Raw genomic sequence first — 21,438 nt, forward strand, 5'->3', positions numbered from 1 at the left:
ACCTGCCAGCAATTCCCTGGTGATGGGAACCCATGATCTTACTGTTTAAATACTTCTTGCCCATTCTATGTAAATTGCACTTACGAACACAAGACCAACTACTTTGAAATAAAATGTAATTAGAATTGCTGAAAAAATATTTTGATGCCACATAGATATATCTTGTACGTAATATAAAAGGAGACCTTCAACATCTTACAGATGCAAATAAATAAGACAAGCCCAGGTAAAAACTCTTGAAAATCACTGGTTATTCAAGCTCTGACTATAATCAATTTTTAACATTTACACATTGGATTATAACAGACTAAAACAGTTTCATAGTAGGTAAATGATGGTTATGAAATAAATGAACAAATAGATGAAAAAAGGAATTAAGTGAAAGAAAGATTTTGCACATTATTCCACTACTGCTACCTGTGGTTTTGCCCAACTTCCATTCAATTTATTCTGTGTGGATAGTGAAAATTTTATCTCTGCTGTAGCAACTACTAACTCTGAAAATGGCTATTCTCTCCCAGAGAGTAATACAATTTTGACTTCCAGGCAATCTGAAAATAAAGGTCTAGAAGCAACTTTGCTCTTTCTATGCTCAAAAAAGACACATTCTCAGGCACCCAGGGAAGAATTAAAGTCAACATAATATTTAACAGCTATGAGAGTACCTAATAATCCACTTTGATTGTCCTCATGAGAAATACAAATTTACCTTTATGTCTTAATTGTGATTTCTCCAATCTATCAAATGACTGAATTTGGCATTCCCCATTCTTTTGATTGCTCAAATCTATCAAATGATGGAACTGTGTGATCTCATTTGCTCTAAAGGATGTTCTGTTTTTCTCTTTTCTTTTTCACAGACTGATTTACAACCTTTTCTTCTATTGCTCCCTCTGGTATGCTCTTTCCATATATTCTACCAGCTTTTTGTGTTAAACAGTTTAACTAAATTGCATGGGGGCTCACTCCCTCATTAACTTTAATCCCTGCCTTCCTACTTTTAAATTAACAATGCCCTGCTATCGAGGGAGTTTTATGACCATCAACCCATTTCTTTCTTTTCATGATTATATAAATACAGTCATTGCATTCCCAATGAGAACATTATTAGAACACATTTTCTCTGAGATTAAAACAAAGCCATTCTGCCTAAATTTCTTTCATTGTACATATGTTTAAATTTTTTTTTATTGATTTCTACATTAGGGGTAAGCTGAATGGAATTGCATGTACTATTTTAAGTAAGCAATTTCAACTCTTAATATGTTAAAATTATATCCGAATAATCCTAATAAGAAGGTCTTTAGTTTATAACGCTAAATACATTGTTTTGATTTTGGTTTTATAATTATTTTCCCATACCTTGAAATACTGCTACCAGTTGGATATTCCTAACTACTTTTGCTGTTTTCACGTCAAACAAGTTACTATTTCAAACCCTTTTATCATAATATGCTTTTTGATTTTTGACACAGAGTTTTTACTAAATAGCTTTTTATTAATGATTCTAACAGATACTCAAAGACACTTTCTGTGAAGTTCTATTATTTTTATATATTTATTCAATGCTTTTAAAAATTCCTTCTTATTGGTTCAAAGGGAAGGTCATCGTGAGGCTAGTGACTGACCATATGTGGTGGCCAGTTACCCAGTGACCAAAGAAAGAAATGACAGGACAAGGGTGTTGGAAGTCATTCATTCAATATTGTGTGTGTGCTATTTTATACTAAAAAATGTTGTAGATATCAAGGCCAATAAAGCACAACCTCTGCCCACAGATACAATTGGAGGCTAGTGGGAAAGATAGAACATATTCTGTTAACCATAATTCAGGAGCATTATAACAAAACTGTGAAAGAAGCATAAAGGGCTTTGAGAATAAAGCGAAGAAACAAATGACAAGTGAGGATAAAAGAAGCATTTACCAAGTTTTTCATCCATTTAAAACCAAGTATTCAATGATGCTACACAATAGACACATTGCTAGGTGTCATATAACAAAAATCTATAAAAATGTATTAAACAAATTCTCCCACTCTCATGGTGTTTCAGATTTAGTGAGTGATATTTAATCTACACATACTCAAAAAAGAGGAAGTGGAGGAGGCAGAGAAACATATTTCAAGCAAAAGAAAGACCAGAAAAAAAAAAAAAGGAAACTTGAGACTATGAAATGATTAGAAGTACTCAGACCCAGATATGTTCATACCTTTGCAGGAGAAAATGCGAGGGTAGAAAAAGAGTGTCATCGTACAAGGTGAGAATGGACCACAAACGAAATAGAAGTCCCCTAAGGATTTTAATCTTACTTGTTTAATTAATAAATTGTAACCAAAAATTTTTGAGTGGAGGTATTGAGAGATCTGTGTGTACATATGTAACATAGGCAACAGAGGGGAAGAGGAGTTACTGGTACAGACAGGAAGACCAATGATGATGTCCATTATAATAGTCTAATAGAAATAGTGTTTTGGATGTGGAATAAGGTAGCTAGACAGAATAAGTGACAGAATTAAGGGTATGAGATTGTACAAGTTTGGGTAATAGGGTTTGATGATAATACAATTTCCCGTGACCGGGGTGTAGAATGCAGTAAAGGTTGATAGCCAAGTTCTGTGGTAGACAATTTGGATTTAAAGAACTTGTGATTCATATCGGTTGAGATACCAGGTAAGCAGCTGGAGATTAAAGGAACGTTGAGAAATAAAGACGAATATTTGAATGGTATGAATATGTATTGATAGTGTTAACAATGGGACTGGATGAGATTGCCTGGGGGAGAGAGTTGGGAAAGGATGAAAAAGGATAAAAGGGAAGACCGCTGGTAAAATAAAGGGGCAAGGAGGAAAAAAAAGAGATCCTGAAGGAATCAGGAAAGTCACAAATGTGTTTCCAGAAGAAAGGAGTATTAATAATAACATAGAATAAGACAATCTAATTATTTGGGGCCACCAGTGATCTTTAATAGAATCCAAGTCAGCAGAGTAGTAGGGCAGCAATCATTCTACAGAAAAGCGAAGAGTTAGGAGGTGGGTAATGAGGTGGAAGCAGCAAATGAAACACTAAGAGCAAGCATTGATATAGAGTTTGCAATATACCAGGCCCTGTTGTAAATGCTTTACATGATTTTACACATTTAATCCTCAACAATGAGCATATGAGGTAGGAAGGATTATTCGTCCCACTTAGAGATAACAAAACTGAGCCAGAAAGGACTTAAGTGATTAATCCAAGGACACAGAGCCAAGAACAATGGAATGGGATTTAAACTTGGGACACTAACTCCAAAACCTTTCCTCTTAACAATGACAAATTACTTCCCAATGTATATATTGCTTTGCATTATGGTTTGCAGCTCCTCCCATCTAGAAGTGGAGTCAATTTCATCATGATCATAACCTTGTGTTGGCCTTGTGATTTATTTTACCCTGTAGAATGTGGCAGAGGTGCTGTTGCTTGAATTCTAGAGACTAGGCCTCAAGAGGCCTTGCAATTTCATCTTTACCCTCTTAAAACACTATCTTGAGATACCACTTAAGCATGCTAGTCTTGCCTATTAGCCACATGAAGAAGAATTGAAGTGCCCCAGCGAAAAATTAGCATTGATTTCCAGACATGTGAATAACCTAATCCATCCTAAGATGCAGATGAATGCAGCCAGATGACTGAGAATGGGAGAAACACACAGACCCAGAGAACTCACAGAATCCTGAAAATTAATAGAACATTTGTTGTTTTAAGCCGCTAAGTTTAATTGGTGCAGAAATTGGTACCTAAAAGTAGGTTGCTTCCAAAACAAAAATCTAAAATATGTGGTATTAGTTTGGGGACAAAGTAGTAAGAAGAAACTACGAAAGTAGCAAGGAGGGTGTTTGTGGATTCTGGGAGAACAATGAAGAAATCCTCATTGAAGGCTTGAGACAGGGTATGCAGTGGAGAAACAGCAACAATGTCAGCTGAAAAACCTGGAAGATCAAAAGTGTGCCTAATGAGCTGGTGAATCTTGGCAAGGAAGCTTCTGGATAGAATGTGAAAACTGTCAGTTGGCTTCTTATAGCTTCATATGATAAGGTACCGGAAGGTAAAACTAAACTAAAGTTCAAGGAGCAAGAAGAAATCTCCAGGAATTACAGAAGACCTAGTATATGTTATGGGTTGGAAAATATGCTTATTGATCTTCTCTATGTTCTCCCCACAAAAGATTTTTCAAAATAAAAATTGGCCTTGTGATAAACATGAAATTAAGGTTGTTAAGATCTCAGAAAATTAAGTTGCTGCTAGTAGATCCTCTCAGCTGGGAAAAAAGAAAAACATCTCCTGAAAATCGTAAGGGCATTTGTCCCTTAGAAGTTTCACATATTCTTCTAGAAAAAAAGTCCATCTCAAAATGAATTGTGACTTTATCTTTTAGATCACAGAGGAAATGTCAATCAGATTCATAGGAAACCAGAAAATTTTAAGAGAAAGTTATCAGAAAAAATACTATTGGCTTTAGCTAAAGGGGACAGCGACATATTAAAATGAACAGAAGCCTTTGGGGAAACTACTGAGCTGCAAAAAGAGGCCATTTCTTATTAAACAAATTAAGAAGGAAGAAGAAGAAGGAACAAACAAGCAAAGAAGTAATGTCTCCTCAGAGGGCGGACCATTCACCCAAGGTCTTGGCCAAAGGCCCAGAGGGAAGAGACAAAAGCAGAGGAGAGAAAATAGGTTAGAGCACCATACCTAGCAAATGGAAATGAGTCATCATTACATATCATTTCCTGTTCTAGATGTCGGAAGAAGTGGTGGCATGTGTCCAAATGAAGTTTAGAATCATTGGAATTTCCATAGACCATTGACTATGTTCCTACTTTTCCTCACTTTCAAAAAATGGAAGTATCAATTATAGTTATCCCCATCATCCTGTTTCCCCATTATTTGTTGGGAAGGGAGAGTGGTAGATAAATTCACTCTCTATTTCACAGATCTCTGGATTAAGAGAACTCACACACAGAATTTCTCACCCAGACCTGATACAGATCATGAGATCAAAGCTTTCCATCCTGATGCCATGATTTGATGAGACTTTGGTGGGGTCTTTGGAAAGATGAATGCCTTTTGCATGTAAGAACTATGTAATTGTGGCCAGAGGACAGACTATAGAAGATTAAACAATGCCACAAATATTTTGCAGCTTCTCCCAGCAAGAGGTGGGGGCTGTTTCCCCACTACTTGAATCTGGGCTGTTCTTGTGGCTTGTTTTGATCAATATAATGTGTTAGAAGTGACAAGTTCTGTAGTCTAAGCCACAGAGACCTTTCAAGTTCAACCTTTCCCCCTTAGAGTGCTACACTGACACTCTAATGAAAGAAGCAGGTTTAGCCTGGTATAGGAGGAGAGGCCATAAGGATGAGAAGCAAGGCATCCCAGTCAACTGCCAGACATGTGACTGAGAAAGAACATCTTGGACTGTCCAGACTAGTCAACTCTCTTGTTAAATGTAGCCACACAAGCGGGCTGGGAGACATCAACAAAAACAACCTCCCAGCCAAACCTCAGAATCCTGAAAACAATCCTTGTTTTAGCCTGATAAATTTTGAAGGGATTTTTTTTTTTAATTTAGCATTATATAACTGATAAATATATTGTTGTTCACTACTGTACTCTACCTCTTAAAGGAATTTTTTGCAAAACGCAAGAAGTAAAATTTTAGTTTGAAAGATATATTGATTCAACAGATGTGTGTTGTGTATGCAAATATTTTTAAATGTAGATGTCTGGGATGCACTCAGCAGATGGAACAAAATATAATGAGGTGTGAATTAGCATTATTAGGAATGAGAAGACGTCATTCCTATCTATGTGATTAAAAAAGGTAAGAGATTATTATAAGCAACTATATACCAACAAAATTAAGAAATGTAACATAAATGGGAAATTCCTAGAATGGTCAATATATAGTAGGAAACTTGAATAATACCATTATCAAAGATATTAAGTAATTTAAACATATTTTAAACAAATAAAGCTAATGTGACTTTATAGGAATATTTGGTATTAGAAGAGTAGTAATTTAAACTTTAATATCATTCTTCCAGAGAATGGAAAATAAAGGAACACTCCCCTACTGATTTTATGATACTGATGTCACCTTAACAGTAAAAATTCTAATAAGGGCCATACAAAAAAGAAAAAAAAAAAGTTGGCCACTCTTACTTAGGGAGATGGATGGTAGAGTCCTAGGAATTATATTAGCAAAATTGTGACATTTAGGTTTATCATACAAGTGAAAGCTTGGTTTATTCTTAAAAATATATAAAATTTAAATCCTATGCTCCATCAATTTAAAGGAGAAAAATAATTGTCTCAATAGATTAAAAAAACAAAAACAAAATCAAAGTACACCCTGCACAAACTTATTCAGTTGCCTTGGTGGGTCATTGGATGAAACTCATGCATGCCACTCTGTTTCACTTTTTGGTTTCCCCTTGTTGTGGCTGTGGGAGAAAACACATCACAGAGTGGAACCGTCATCCTCTCGTATATTAGCCCAGCTTCACAAGGTATTACCTCCCAGCTAGAGCCATATGTGAGTTTTTAATATTCCATTTCGCCATTCTCTTTGGTTCGTTGCTTCTGGGCGATGGAGTACACAATAGGGAGAGATCATTGAATACCATTGCGTCAGCCCTCTGACTTTCTTCTCTTGCCAAATGCTGAATTCTTTAGTTAGAAGCAATACTGTGTAGCACTTGGTAACAACGAACAAAGTTTTCTAATTCCTCAAGAGCTGTTTTTGGCAGAGGTAGGCAGGGAAACCAAATCCATATCTAGTGTAAGTATCTACTCCACTGAGAACAAATTCTGTTGGCTGTCTTCTCTATTCTCTGTGACAGAGGCGCTCTAACAGAACTGACTTATTACTAGGGGACTGAACATTGTTCTCTGCACTTGGCAGTGCCTATAGGAAGGCCAAATATGAGGTGGGGAGATGGGAGGGCCGGGGGTGGATTCCTTATTGAAAAATTCATGAAAACCATCTCCTTTAGCCTCTTTTTTAATAAGTCCAATGAGCAAGCACCCAGGATGACAGTGAAAAAGAATGGTATTGACAGGATGTCTTTTTTTTTAACCACCTGATCATTGAGTGTCTCCTCATGCATACTGAGTGTTTATATTTGAAACAAATATTTTTTGCTCCTTAGGCCACCTCTTCTCTATGATTCATCATATAATCTGGGCTTACCCAAATCGATGGCTTAGTAGATTAGATAATGCCCAATTCAAAATGAGCTTATCAGGTTATTTACTCAAAGGACATGAACTTCCTCCCAAACATCATTGTTCTACACTTGCAGTTCCCCATCAGCACTTCACATAGTCTCCAGAGAGCACTGCAATTGCAATCTGACCACAGGCAACTTGAACACTCTTGATTTCAACAGATCATAAGCGTAAGTGGCAATACTCTTTGCATTATATCCTGGGCCAGCTGGAGGGCCTACACTGCTCTGAGTCCCACTCAAAGCTCTCAATATTCTGGGTTACTAAGTAAATAGGCAGGAGTAGCATTTCCAAATATGTATGTCAATTGAACAACACACTAAATTTTGGTCCATGCCATCTACAGATTCAGAGTGACCCACTAGTCATTGTGACTTTTTCATTGTTAGGGGGTACCAGATGCAAGTTGTGTGACACTTTGGAAGGGGCATTCCAACAAAGCCCAGGCACCTGAACAACCAAATGTACTTCAGTGGCAAGCACCTAAATGTCCCTCAGTTTATTTCCCATCATCTATTCTGCATGTATCTTTCAAGGTATCTAGGATACTGCTGTTTGCCAATCAATATGCCCTATCAGCATGGACAATCAATGTAATAGACCAGCATGATTTCCTATAGGAAACAAGATAATTAAGGTCCCACTGAGCTAAATTATGAAGCCAAGCTGAGGAATTGATGAAGCCTTGTGGCAAAACAGTAGCGTTATACACTGCCAGTTGAAAGGAAGTGACTTCAGATGCTCTTTGTTTATTGGTATTGAGGGAAAAAACGCATTAATCAGCTTGATAGCTAATTTTCCAGGTGTCAGAGACTATATTCACTATCTCCATTAAGGAGAAAATGCAATTGGAGGCACGTCTTGATTGAGCATATGATAGCCCCCACTATCCTTCTCAGTGATCCATCAGCCTTCTACATGGGCCAAAGTTAAATGGGACCGTGATGGCATAACCACCTCCGTGGGTGGAAATTTCATCTTTCCAGTGACTCAGGGTGAAAACTATGGAATCATTCTTGATTTCTCTCCTTCTCTCACATGCACATCCAATTTGTCAAGAAATTCTATCAGGCTTATATTACTGCAAGAGCCTCCAAACTCCCCTCTTACTTCCATCTTGTCCCTTATCATTGATTTTCATTGTAGCAACAGAGAAATACTTTTAAAACACAAGGCAGAGCGTGCCACTCTTCTGCTTAAAATGCCACAGTGGTACTCGATTTCACTCACCGAAGAGGCTGATGTCCTTGCAGTGGATTACAGAACTCTGCGGGTCCTCGGTCCTCATGCAGTCTTGGAGCTCATCTCCTGATCTCTTTGTTCACTCAACTCCAGCCACACTGGCCTCCTTGCTATTCCTCAAAGGCACCGGTCACACCCTTGCCTTAAGTTCTTTGTTCTAGTTGTTTCTGGTACAAGGAATATTCTTCCCCTATAAATCCAAATTTCTAGCCTCCTTTCTTTAAATCTTTGCTCAGAGTCACTGGCTCCGTGAGCCTCCTCTGGCCATTCTATTTCATACAGCCAGCAGTCCTCCTCCCCCACTGCTTGCACAGTCCTGCTGATTCCCCAGAGTCTGCTTTACGTTTTTTTGTCTATGTTTTTCCTTTTTTCTACATATTTCTCCTTTAATATGTACCATACTTAACTTATTTTACTTACTTATGCTTATTACTCTTTGTTTTCCTTTGCTATAATGCGATCCCCATGGTGATAGAATCTTTGCTTTGGTCATTGATATACCCAAGAGCATAGAGTGGTGTGTGGCATATAGAAGATGCTCACAAAATATTTGATGAATCTCTGAATGGATAGGTAGACAAATCTTAAAAGGATATTAAGTGAAATAAGGCAAGTTGCTGGAAATGCATATCATATGATTCCATTTACATAAAGCAGAAAAAAATGAAAACTAAAGTATTTTGTTTATCGACTCATCCATATATGTTAAACAATGAAGAAAAACAAGGGAATCATAAGCACAGAAGTCAAGAGAATGTAATTCAGGGAAGAGATGCAAGTTACTTTAAAAAAAGAGATGATGTTCTAATACCTATTTGAGTAGAAGTCAAAATGGTATTTGACTTATTATTCATTATATGCTTTTTCTTTCATATATATGAAGCAGTTAATAAAACAATATGTTAATATTTAACATTTCATTAGTATAAATTAAAAAAAAACACTCATTCAGATATTATATGCTAGCTACTGTCCTTGGTACTAGGAATGTCTGTGAAAAAAACATAAAATGAGAAAACAAAACAACCACCACCAAATACCTTTGTCCTCCCAGGGTTTAATTCTAGTATGGGAGGTAGACTGTGAAGAAGTAAATATGTGGCTCTGTAGTCACTTAGACATTCAGAAGAATAGTGGAAGTGGTTCTTTGCATGTGAGCATCAGGACAGCCTCACTAAGCTAAGATCTGAGGAACCAGGGAATCCAAATCATAGGGAGATCTTGGGGAAACTATTTTAGGCAGGTGGGAAAGCTGGTGTTCATCTACTGACTTGAGAGTATTTGGAGAATAATAAGATGACCTATGTGACTCAAGGGCCAAGAGGTTGAAGGGTAGAGCTTGTAGAATATGAAGCCAAATTGTATTTATTATAAGGGCTTTATGTTGTCATCTGAATTGGATGGCAAGACCCTGAAATTTTGATCAAAGGACTCCTATAATTGGAACACTTAAAAATGGATCAATTCTGGCTGCTGTGTTGAGAATCAGCTGCACGGAGATGAGGACAGAATTAGGGAGAGAAGCTGTTAGACTATGGTAGTAATCCAGGCAGAGACAATAGGAACATGGACCCGCGTATCTATCACAGAGGATATGGTGAGATGGTCAGATCCTGGGCACATTTTGAAGTTTTTCCTGATAGATGGGATGTGAGTTGTGAGACAAAAAGAGGAGTCAAGGGTGACATCAAGGGTCATAATCTGAGCAATGCTAAGATGGAGCTATGTACTGAGGTAGGGAAGACCGCAGGTAGAGTGGTGTCTTCTTAGTCTTTTGGGGCTGATATAATACGTACTCTAAACTTGGTGGCTATAGACAATGGAAACGTATTTCCCACCGTTCTGGAGGCTGGAAGTCTGAGATCAAAGTGCCAACAGATTCAGTGCCTGGTGAGAGTTCTCTTCCTGGCTCATAAGCTGTCTTTTTGTTGTTCTCACAGGGCAGAAGGGGTAAAGGATTTCTTTAAGGCTTCTTGCTAAAGGCACCAATCCCATTCATGAGCTATCACCTCCCAAAGGCCCCACTGCTAAATACCATTCATACTGAAGATTTGGTTTCAGCATATGAATTTTGAAGGGACACAAACTTTCAGTCCATAGCAAACAGGATCAGGTTCAGATTTTGATGCATTGAGATATAATGTGGATTAAGCAATTGGATGCACAAGCCTAGAGTTCAGGGAAGAGGTCTAGAGATAACATTTTGTGAAGCATCAAAAAATAAATGGCTTTTAGAGAACCCTCCTACACTGTTGGTGAGAGTGTAGATTGGTGCAGCCACTATGGAAAACAGTGTGGAGATTCCTTAAAAAACTGAAAATAGACTTACCATGTGATCCAGCAATCCCACTCCTGGGCATACACCCAGAGGAAAATAAAATTCAAAAAGACACATGCACCCCAAAGTTCATAGCAGCTCTGTTTCCAATGGTCAAGACATGGAAACAATCCAAACGTCCATTAACAGATAACTGGATAAAGAAGATGTGGTATATATATGGAACACTACTCAGCCATAAAAAAGAATAAAATAATGCCATTTGCAGCAACATGGATGGACATGGAGATTGTCATTCTAAGTGAAGTGGGCTGGAAAGAGAAAGAAAATGCCATATAATAACATTTATATGTGGAATCTAAAAAAAAAAGGACACAAATGAACTACTTATTATAATAACTTAGATGATTGATTTCCTGAATATGTGTAAGCACATTTGACTGTCTTTTATGATTGGATTACCACATTCTGTTGATTCTTATTTTGTGGTTGGCTTTATTCCTTTGATAACTATGTAAGTTTAAAAAGGTAAAGCTCTAATCTGTTCTTAGAAACAATGATCAGTACATATATGTAAACTTAAAAAAGAGTGCAGTATACTATACATATGTATTTACATGCAATATAATGTGTAAGTAAAAACTGTAGTAATTCTACCTAATAAAACTGAAAAAGAAAAACAAAATAAATGGCTTTGAAAGCCATGCAACTAGATGGGTTAATCTTAGACATGTGTGTAGACAGGTTACTTTCAAAGACTAAGCCCTGGGGCCCACCAACACTTGAAGTCAGACTGTTGAGGAAAAGCCAATAAAGGAGGCTGAGGATAACTGGCTTAGGATGATGACCAAGAAAGCATGGTGTTCAGTCCCCAGGAATTGCTAAGAAGGTATATCACAAAGAAATGAGTGAATGATTATGTCAAATGTTGCCATTATGCAAAAAAAAAAAAAAAAAAAAAAAGAGAGAGAGAGATAATGACTTAAAATTGCTCTAGGAGTAACATGGAGGAAGCCTAGATAAGAACTGTTTCTGTGGAAAATTGAAAGTAAAAGGAAGATGAGTTGAAGCATGGAAATGGTGAGTCTAGGCACTAGAAGGCCTAACAATTTTTAGTTTCAATAAAAGAAAAGATAGTTTAAATTCCCTTGAAGTTAGGTAGGAAGTTGACTTCTTAATATTTCTTGATTATGATTGTGAGAATGGTCATATCTTTACTTGGTCCCTGGCTCATTGAGTGGTTTGGATCAACAGTTTATGAGAGCATTTTGTGAGTCATTCAGCTTTGCTCAGTAGAATATTTCACAATCCATTTTTATTCCCTTCCCTCTGTAGAATCAAAATGTTCTTGGCACACACGATTCCCGGAAATCCACCAGGACATGGCACATCAGTTTCCTTATGGGAAACTTTGGCAATCAGCGGCTTGAATCAGCCGCTGGCTGTAATACAGGAACAAAGTTTTAGTCGCAGAGTGGAAGCCAGTTGGAGGAGAGATCTTGAGCTTATTATTCTTTCAAGGATGATGATGCTGGTGAACCAGCCCTTGCTCTCATATTCTTTCTTCCAAGATTTATGGTAATCCTGGCTAAGGCATTTTTACTACCATACAATTTATATTCAGTTCTCTTTTGAAAAGAAATTGGGTCTACTGCGTGTAAGATGTGCCACATCCTTTTCAAGACCTGCACACTTGTGAATTTAGTAAATGTGGAGGGGGAATTTTTTTCTTAGCTCTTAGGCAGTATTATTATCTTTATCTGTCACTAACTTCCTACTTAGATTTCTTAACAACCCCACTGATTCCCTGGTTGTTTGCGTCTTTTATTGAGCTCTCTTTTCCAAAGCCATAGGCAATACCAAGCACAACAGAGAACTTAAGGTCTTTATTTGTCTCTTGAGTCAAACAGTTTAAAATCCATCTGATGAATATTATCTCTTCAGCCCATAAACTTCATAGTTGGCCTTGATAACACAACTTTATGTTCTCAAAGCATAATTTCATTCTAATTTCTTTTTCTTTGTTGCCACACAAGACCCTACCTTAGTTGCCCACTATGTTTGTTCTATCAATTTTTAATTTGCTAAACAGTGGCATATTAAAGCCAACATTCATTGGCTTTAATTACCCACATCACATATTCCTGCACATTTGTTCCATAAAATACATTAAATACAACCATAGCTTCCCTTTTTCTGATGTGCCGTGGGAAAGGTTGTCTGAGGTATTGTTTATTCACGTTTAGTTATATCCTCAGGGTTATCATTTGTTATCCTGAGGAGTTCAGTAATGGTCTAATTCTCTAGCTGTTTTCTAACTATATAAGGATTTTTCTAGACTCTCTTTATGTTCATGACTCTGAAATAAAATATTTTCTCTGATGATGAAGCTAACACTCACTTTATCAAAGAACATATTTTATGTATCCCCTCACATTGACTGCTGCTAAATGTTTGGGTAAAGTTTCTTCTTTTTCTCCAAATTTCAAGCTCCATCTTTATGTGAATTATTTTTTGTTTCATTACAATGGCATAACAAATCATCAACATTTCTTGGTCTAAGGCTAAAGGACTTCTTGGACTTGACCTCCCTTTGGATACCAGAGTGTAGGTCATATGCCATGCAAGCTACTGGTGACAAAGTAGTGAACCAAAAAGCTACAGATCCTGCTGTCACAGACCATTAATCAGGGATACAATCAATAAAATAGTAGAGTGAATGACAGCAGAAATACAGAATGCCAGCCAATCCCTTAGGACTGACTATCCACCATTCTTTCTGGTGCCCCTTGTGACTCCATGGTAGAATGTTATTCAACTGGTATTCATATTCCCTGCATTTAAGAGTCTTATATTAAAGGCAAGAGACATGGAATAGGTGTCTCATGAGCAGCAGTTATCTTGAGGTCTAAGAGCTTGTAAAAGAGCAGTAGGAACAAGCCAACTATAACACTGCCAACTTCAGGATTTTGCTCAGTGTTAAAACTGTTGGGATTATATTGTTGAAATTCAAGGAGGATATTTTAGTATAATGATTTTTCATGTCTTAGCATCCCTGTCTTTCATCTGTCATCCTGAGATTGTTTCAAACCTTTATACCATCTTTTGCCTCCAAAGCATGTGATGCAGGAGAAGGAAATATCATGTCCCAGGATGTGTGCACATCTCTGGGATGGGCCACCAAGTGAGGGCCTTTGGCTTCATGCAGGAAAGAATTCAAGACGGAGCAGGAGTAGAGTGAAGGTGGGTTTATAAAGGGAGATACACAGTGCATACCCGGAATGTGGTCAGTCTCAGAAGGCAACAGTGGCCACTGGCTTGTTAGTTTTTATGCTCTGGGTAATTTCATCTGCTAATGAGTGGAGGGGTATTCTTGCTATTTCAAGGAAGGGGCGGGGATTTCTAGGGGTTGGGCACTGCCCATATTTTGGCCTTTTATGGTCAGACCTGGAACTGTCATGGTGCGAGAGGGAGTGGCTTCTAGTATTATAATGAAGGTATAATGAACTAAAGGTCAATGACTGGCCCGTGCTTGACAACACCTTGGTTTTCACTTGTTCCAGCCAGTCTTTGTTGGATTCTATTTTTCTCAATGTCCGTGCCTCAGTCCTCATTCTTTTAATGGTTGTGTCCTGCCCCCTTCCTTCCTGTAGAGCTTGGTCAGAATATTCTCTAGTAAATTGGCTTATTTTAATTTGCTATGAAGAGCAAACGTAAACATACCTCAACTGCTATCACTATCCTGAATCTGAAATTTGTTTGTAGAATTCAGGGAGAGGATGGGGGATGAATAATGAAAATTGTGATACAACTGCTAATTCATGATGTTCTCCATGGTTGGTTGAGCCTATATTGTGCCAGACCAAAAGAAGTGACACACGAAGGCCAGGTAAATCTGCAGAGGTGGGATAAAGAATAGTAAAAAAATGAGTAATAAAGAAGGTAAGATTAGATGGGCAATGTACACAGAGACTCCAATAATAAATACTTAGTAGAATTTGCAGAAAGCATCCAGCGCACAACATTTAGGAGATTCAGAAGAAGAAAATACAACCATAGGTGCTGGCTTTCTGGGGCAAGATACCTATCCTGGTACCAACATAATGGCTCAGCCTTAGAGGACATGGTTGGGACCTGTTAAATGAAACATGAGTTTGGCCTAAGAAGTCAGATAATAAATAATCTAAAAGGAAGCAGCAATGAAACTGAACTAATGCTGGACCAATGAGCTAAAACCCCTTATTCTATATTCCACTTTCCTGTGATGGAGGGGGTGATTTACAGTAAAGAAATGCTGAAGTGGTCACGATTATAAAATTAGGGGATTACAGAGAAGATTCAAGGTTAAAAAAACAGAGATGACCTTGAATTAATACCACTAAATAATCTTCATAAGAGATAGGGCTTTGAGCATTATTTGTTACAGAGATGCCTGAATGGCTTTCAGTCCATGATACTGACAAAAATTTTCTTCCCAATTTCAAATGACAGGAGATGTGTCATAGCATCAATAACTTCAATCATGCAAGTCCACCTCAAGTCCATTTCTAAAACTTTGGAAATCTGTGTATGAGTTCTGAAAATACTAATCAGATTCAATCATAACATTTTCTTCATGAATTATAAAGGATTTGGATGAACCCACATTTATTTGAAATAAGTCATCTCTTTCTCTCTTCTCAGATCCCTTGAGTAGTTTCTTCTTTGGTTCTTCCTGACTTGGCATTCTCATTATTCACTTTTGGACACTCATTTATCCACTTTTCTCCAAATTACTTCCTATTTATAGATTGTACCAGGTTTTAGATTCTGGAGTGCTGTGAATATAATGACTGATTATACTTCCTTTCCTGGAAACAATACTGGGATGCCAGTCAAATTCTGTAAACTTGTTTACCCTCTTCAGGGAGAAATATTTGGTCTTATCATTTCCTAAAATTTATCTCTTTTTAATTCACAAATGGTTATAAACAGCTAACTAAGCCTCTACTCCGGGGATTTGATGTCTCTACTTGGGAGCAGAAAACTGCTCTTTGATTATTTATCTGTTTTACCATCAGTGGGACACTCTACTAAAGTAAACCTGACACGTTAGCACAAGATTGATATAATTCATTTAGTGAATTCAATGAAACTGCAATTTGTCTTTTACTGTTAGTTATTTCCTTCCATTGTTTTAAGACCCATTTCGTAAGAAGAAAGAAAAAGAAATAAAGAGTGAACGTAACACTTTAAAATAAAAACTGAAGAGTTGTACCATCTAGTTTATGATTATATGTTTTTGAGCATTAAAGTCAGTATCATCCTGATTGTTAGCTTTATGTTTTTATAAAATTTATCTCAAATTCTATATATTTTTAACATGCTTTTGCTCTCAGATTTTCCCTCTTGAGATTTCATAATACTATTGGAATTTTTAAAACAGTAATTTAAAATGTACCTTTAATATGGGTAAGAATGTTTAATGTTTTAAAAATGTTTCTATTGATTATATTAATTAAAAAGGGGATTATGTTAATAAAAATGAATTTGCTCTGACCCTTTGCACTTCCTCTTCAGTCTGTTAGACTATCACAAGTGCTTGACTATCAAAAGACAACCTAGTGCTGCTCATTTGGGATGTTTCTAAATTCTACTTCAGTGATTCTCAGTCCTATATAGAGTTCTATCATATTAGAATACTGTCAAGGGAAATGCCAACTTCTCTTAAAATGAAAGGAGCTCATTTTATAATAAATATAATAATAATAGTTGTTCTGGAGCTAGCCACGACAGCTTGCCGGAGACAATGGTGTGAATTTCCTGCCAACTTTTTATTCAGTAACATCATGTTGGTAGCTTGGAATTGGCCATAGTGGTAGAATTTATACCAAAGATGGACAAATGCTACAAGTAAGGGCTTTTGTTTTTGGAGAGCGAGTTATTAAATATTTACCAGTACATTGTGGATAAAAGCTCAAAACTGAAGCATATATACAGTAGAAATATATAATAAAGATGATAAAATTTCCTCTCAAATCTCATCACCTAGGAATTATCTCAGTCAATATTTTAGTGTATATAACTGTCTATATGGTGATATAGTAAAATTCTCTGTGTTAAAGGAAAAAAAATGCAAAATCTGAGAAAATAATTAATTCAGACAGAGAACAGACTCCAGTAGCCAGAATTCTAATATGGCTCCCAGATTTCTCCTCCCTGATGTACAAACCTTGTATAATCTCCTTATCTTAATTTTGGAAGGATTAAGTGAATATGCTGGTATATCACTCCCACGATTCAGTTAATAATCAATTGAATTTGAGTTAACCCGAAGGGAGATTATCCTGGAGGACCTGACCTATTTAGATGAGCGTTTTAGCAGAAGGTGAAGTGTCAGAGTGTCAGAGAGGAACTCCCCTTCTGGCCTGGAAGAGAGCAAACAGTCACATGTGAACTGTCTATGGAGGGAGGGCGCCACCTAGTACAGACTTGCTGGCAGCCCTGAGAGCTGAGAGGAACCCCCAGGCAACAAGCACAGGGGAAAAAGAGAGAGAGAGACCTCACTTCTCTGTCTACAGTCACAAGGAACTGATTCTGTCAACAACTAGGATGATCTTGATCTTTGAAAAGGACACCAGGCTTCAGATGAGATCTCAGTCCCGGTCAATATCGTGACTTCCATCTTGGGGACTCTGAGCAGAAAGCTCAACCACATTGCGTCAGAAGGAGCTTTGAGATAATAAATGGGTGCTGAGCTAAGTGGCAAGCTGCTTACTTTGTGATCATTTTTAACTTGGTAATAGAAAAATAATACACCTTAGAATAAATATTTCAAATATTTTTAGAGGATGGTTATAGATTGAGACAGAATGAATGAAAGGGAGTCCAACCATAGGGCTTCTAAGGATGTCTTCATAATCCTGCTGAGAAAGGGTAAAGGGGGCCAGCGTCTAGGCCTGGGTATATAGACCAGTCTATCCAATATGGCCCCTGCAGAGCTTCGATGGTTGAATGGGAAGCAGCACAATCTCTTGGCATTTAGAATCCCAGGACTGGAACGAAATAAGATAGAGACAGATAGCAGACCTCAGCCGGATGAGATTCAGCTCTCTGTTGGTGAGGTCTGTGCCTTGGGCTTAGTTTCAAGGGTGCTGGTTAAAACCGGCCACAGGAATTCCGACCTAAAGGTTTTTCCTGAGGAGTTCTAAGTTTAAGCTATGAAAGGACTTTGCTGGCTTGGGCCAGGAGCTGATCAGACTAGACTTTAAAGTACTGAAATCAATATTGATCTCTTAAGAACTTGTGCTTGCAAGGGATGAAGTCATCTGCAATGGGGGCAGTTGAAGGCAGATGGAACGTTGTCTGTTTTTTTCAAGGATCCCAAATTCCTCAGGCTTACTACATGATCTGATGAAAGGCAAGGAGAGCAAACTCTAAAAAAAAAAAATAAGTACTGATTTCAGGCTTTTCTTCTAGTCAGTTGGATGGGTTTAATTTTAAATACACAAATAAAAATGTGACCTCTAGTTTCATATCTACTTATGACTCCATAATTTTGTATCTTGCTTTGTTAACTTAAAATCCCTTCTATAGTCCCGTTGATGTATATAAATACTGTACTTCCTATGGAACACATTTCTCAAGGTAGATATACTTGGACAAAGTGTGGAAACATTTTCAAACTTTAAATATGTGTAGCCAAATTGCTTTTAGGAAAGATGGAGTTAAAATTATACAACACACCAGTGATGCACATTTTATAGTATCATCACTAGCACTGAGTACTATATACTTTATCATTAGATAGGCAAAACTAGTCATTTTATGTTTTGAATTGGCTTTTCTTTGATAATTTGATACCAGAAATGCATTTAATGTTAATTCCTCTCTCTAAGAAATCTAGTGAGGCATTTAAGTTTCCCTTTCATTTTTAAGATTTTCCCCAAATATTAAACAATTGTATAAAATCATTTTAACTCTTTATGAAAACACTATTACACAAAATAGAAACAAAATGAAATATTTAGCAACATTTTCCTAAATATGACCATTTATGATTATTAAAGTAAAAAAAATCAATACCATGAGATAAAATTGTATCCATAAAACCTGGTGACCAATTCTGTATTGTGAAAAGCAAAATATGTATAAATGTGTGAATATATTAATAATGTATGAAGAGAAATAGACAAGATATGCTAAGATATTTCTGTTTATTATAATCTATAAAGCAGAAAGAAGCATATATAAAAAATAATAAAATTAATTGTAAGGGATGATGAAACAATAGCAATATAATTTGATAACTCTGAAGTGCCTGGTAATCTGTGAGACTCTGGAAAGTCTATTAGGCATCATGAAAGCTTATGCGTCTAAAACTCAGTGCACACCACTGTCCTTTCACTCTCTCCTGGCATGCGAGAGCCAGCCCTGACAACTCTATAAAAAGTAGAGGGAGAACTCTATAAAAAGTAGAGGGAGTACATCAATGAATGGGTCACCAATATCAAAACCTTTACACAAGCCAAAATAGAAAATAGTTGTTACTGTTTGAAGTTTGTAAGCCAGAAAAGGGAGTTAAAATATTCCTTTTATTCATCTATGAAATTGATGTTCATCCGATTTTATAGATGATATTTCTTCTAATTATATCTATAATTTTGTTAGTTTAATTGAAATAAATAAAGCAAGAAATATGGGTGTGATCTTGATTATTCGAGTGGAATAAATAAAATAAGAAGCAGAGGCATTAACTTATCAAGAAAGACCAAAGCAGAACATATATTATGGAGCTGGATACTTATTAGATTGATTTGGGTCCATTTTGGAGATGGAAGCGCTTGTGAATTCCTGGTTTCTCAATTCCAGTTGAAAAATCGCAGTAGTAACCTCTAAGGAATAAGAAATGATTTATTGCATTACAAAGCCATCAGTTAACCTTACAAAAAAAATTGCCCTGGACAAAGTGTTATTATTTATAGTTCTACCTAGATGCCAACACACATACCAACTAATTAATTTAACCATTACTATCCCCAGGAAGAAACCAGGGAAGGTGCAAGGTACCCATCACGGGTCATTGGTCATTGATATTGGCTGATCTGGATGAGGTAGAAAGTTGTATCTAGCCTGGAGGCAGGAAGGTGTCTCATTCTGCAGCAGCAAGGAAGAGACTCAGTTAGAACTGAAAGCGATCTGATGTCTCTCAGCTTTCCCCTAATGTTGTGACAACATGTAAGTCTTCACTCTTACAAATCAACTTTGATTTCTTTTCCTCTGTTAGGGATTCTAAATTTGAGCTGTCTCCCACGTATAGAATTAAAATAATTTATGAAAATGCAATCTGAATCAGCAACAGAAAGTGTTTGCAATGAGAAATTTGATATACTATATAGCTGAAATGAAATCCCAGACAGAAATAAGATTTAATTTTTTTCTTAAAGACACATGTCCAGAATTTAAATAATATGATAGGATAAACCTGAAGGGAGGACTTCTTAAATAATTTATACTTGCTTTATTTGCAAACTACCTAGTCTATACTGAAACTTAATTGAGGGCAACGGGCATACGAAAGAGCCTACAGTGGTGTGGTACATTTACAAATATTTGCAAATATTCATTCACATGCTCTTCTCCATGTCACCCTTGGAGCACACCGTCTATCCCATTAATGTTTGGCTTAATTAGTGACATACTTTGATTAATAGTATGTAAGTGGATTTGAAATATACTACAACTGAGCAGAAGCTTTAAATGTGATTGTGGGATTCATCCTTGTCTCTTGTTAATTCCCACTGCCAAAAGAATGGGCTTGCCCTAAATAGCGTTCTCTCTTCAACCTTTGTCTTAAAAATGGAAGATTTGTTGAGCAGAGCCACGCTGAACGAAGCAGTCATAGCAGCTACAGGTAACCTGCAGTCACCAGTACCGACAGAGAAGACTAGATAAATGCCTGTTATTGTGAAACACTGAGTGGGGTTGATTGTTTAGCAGCAAAGCTGACTAATAACAAATGGGAATTTAAACATAGGTTAAATAAATGAATAGATATCTCTTTTAAAAGTATAAATTAGTAGTAGGTAAAAGAAAAACATAAACACATTATTGACTATGTTTTGTTTTTGAAATAGTTTATTTATTCTATGTAGTCTTAATCATTCTTTCTTTACACTATAACTCCTGAATAATAGTTCTTCCAATTCTAATTATGAGCAGGATTCTAATTATAAAGAAATAGGGATGCTATTCAAATAATGGCCAATTCTCCGTAAATATTGTGGTTCAGTCATGTAATGAGAAATGTAGTATTTACAGAGAGAAAGCATTCAGATATTTCTTCATTACAAAATTAATGAAATAGGAATAAACGCTATGACAATATTAGCCTTATTTCCAGTATTTATCAACCTACCATGACTTTCAATTAGCTTTGAAACTCGAAGTTGAATAAATGTCCTTCAGAAGAGTGATGAGCGTATGCAGATTAATATTAACAACGACTTTGTTCATTAGTTAACAACTTTATTCAAGTCACCTCCAGGCTGATTGTAGAAGCTTCAAGCAAGTTTTCTGACATTCAAATTATACACATAAACATAGAATGCCTGAATTCAAAACATATCATGATTTTTGGATTAAAAATGTTTAAATAGGAAGATATTAAATAT

Source organism: Camelus dromedarius, chromosome 6 (assembly GCF_036321535.1).
Source record: "Camelus dromedarius isolate mCamDro1 chromosome 6, mCamDro1.pat, whole genome shotgun sequence".
Classification (NCBI taxonomy): Eukaryota; Metazoa; Chordata; class Mammalia; order Artiodactyla; family Camelidae; genus Camelus; species Camelus dromedarius.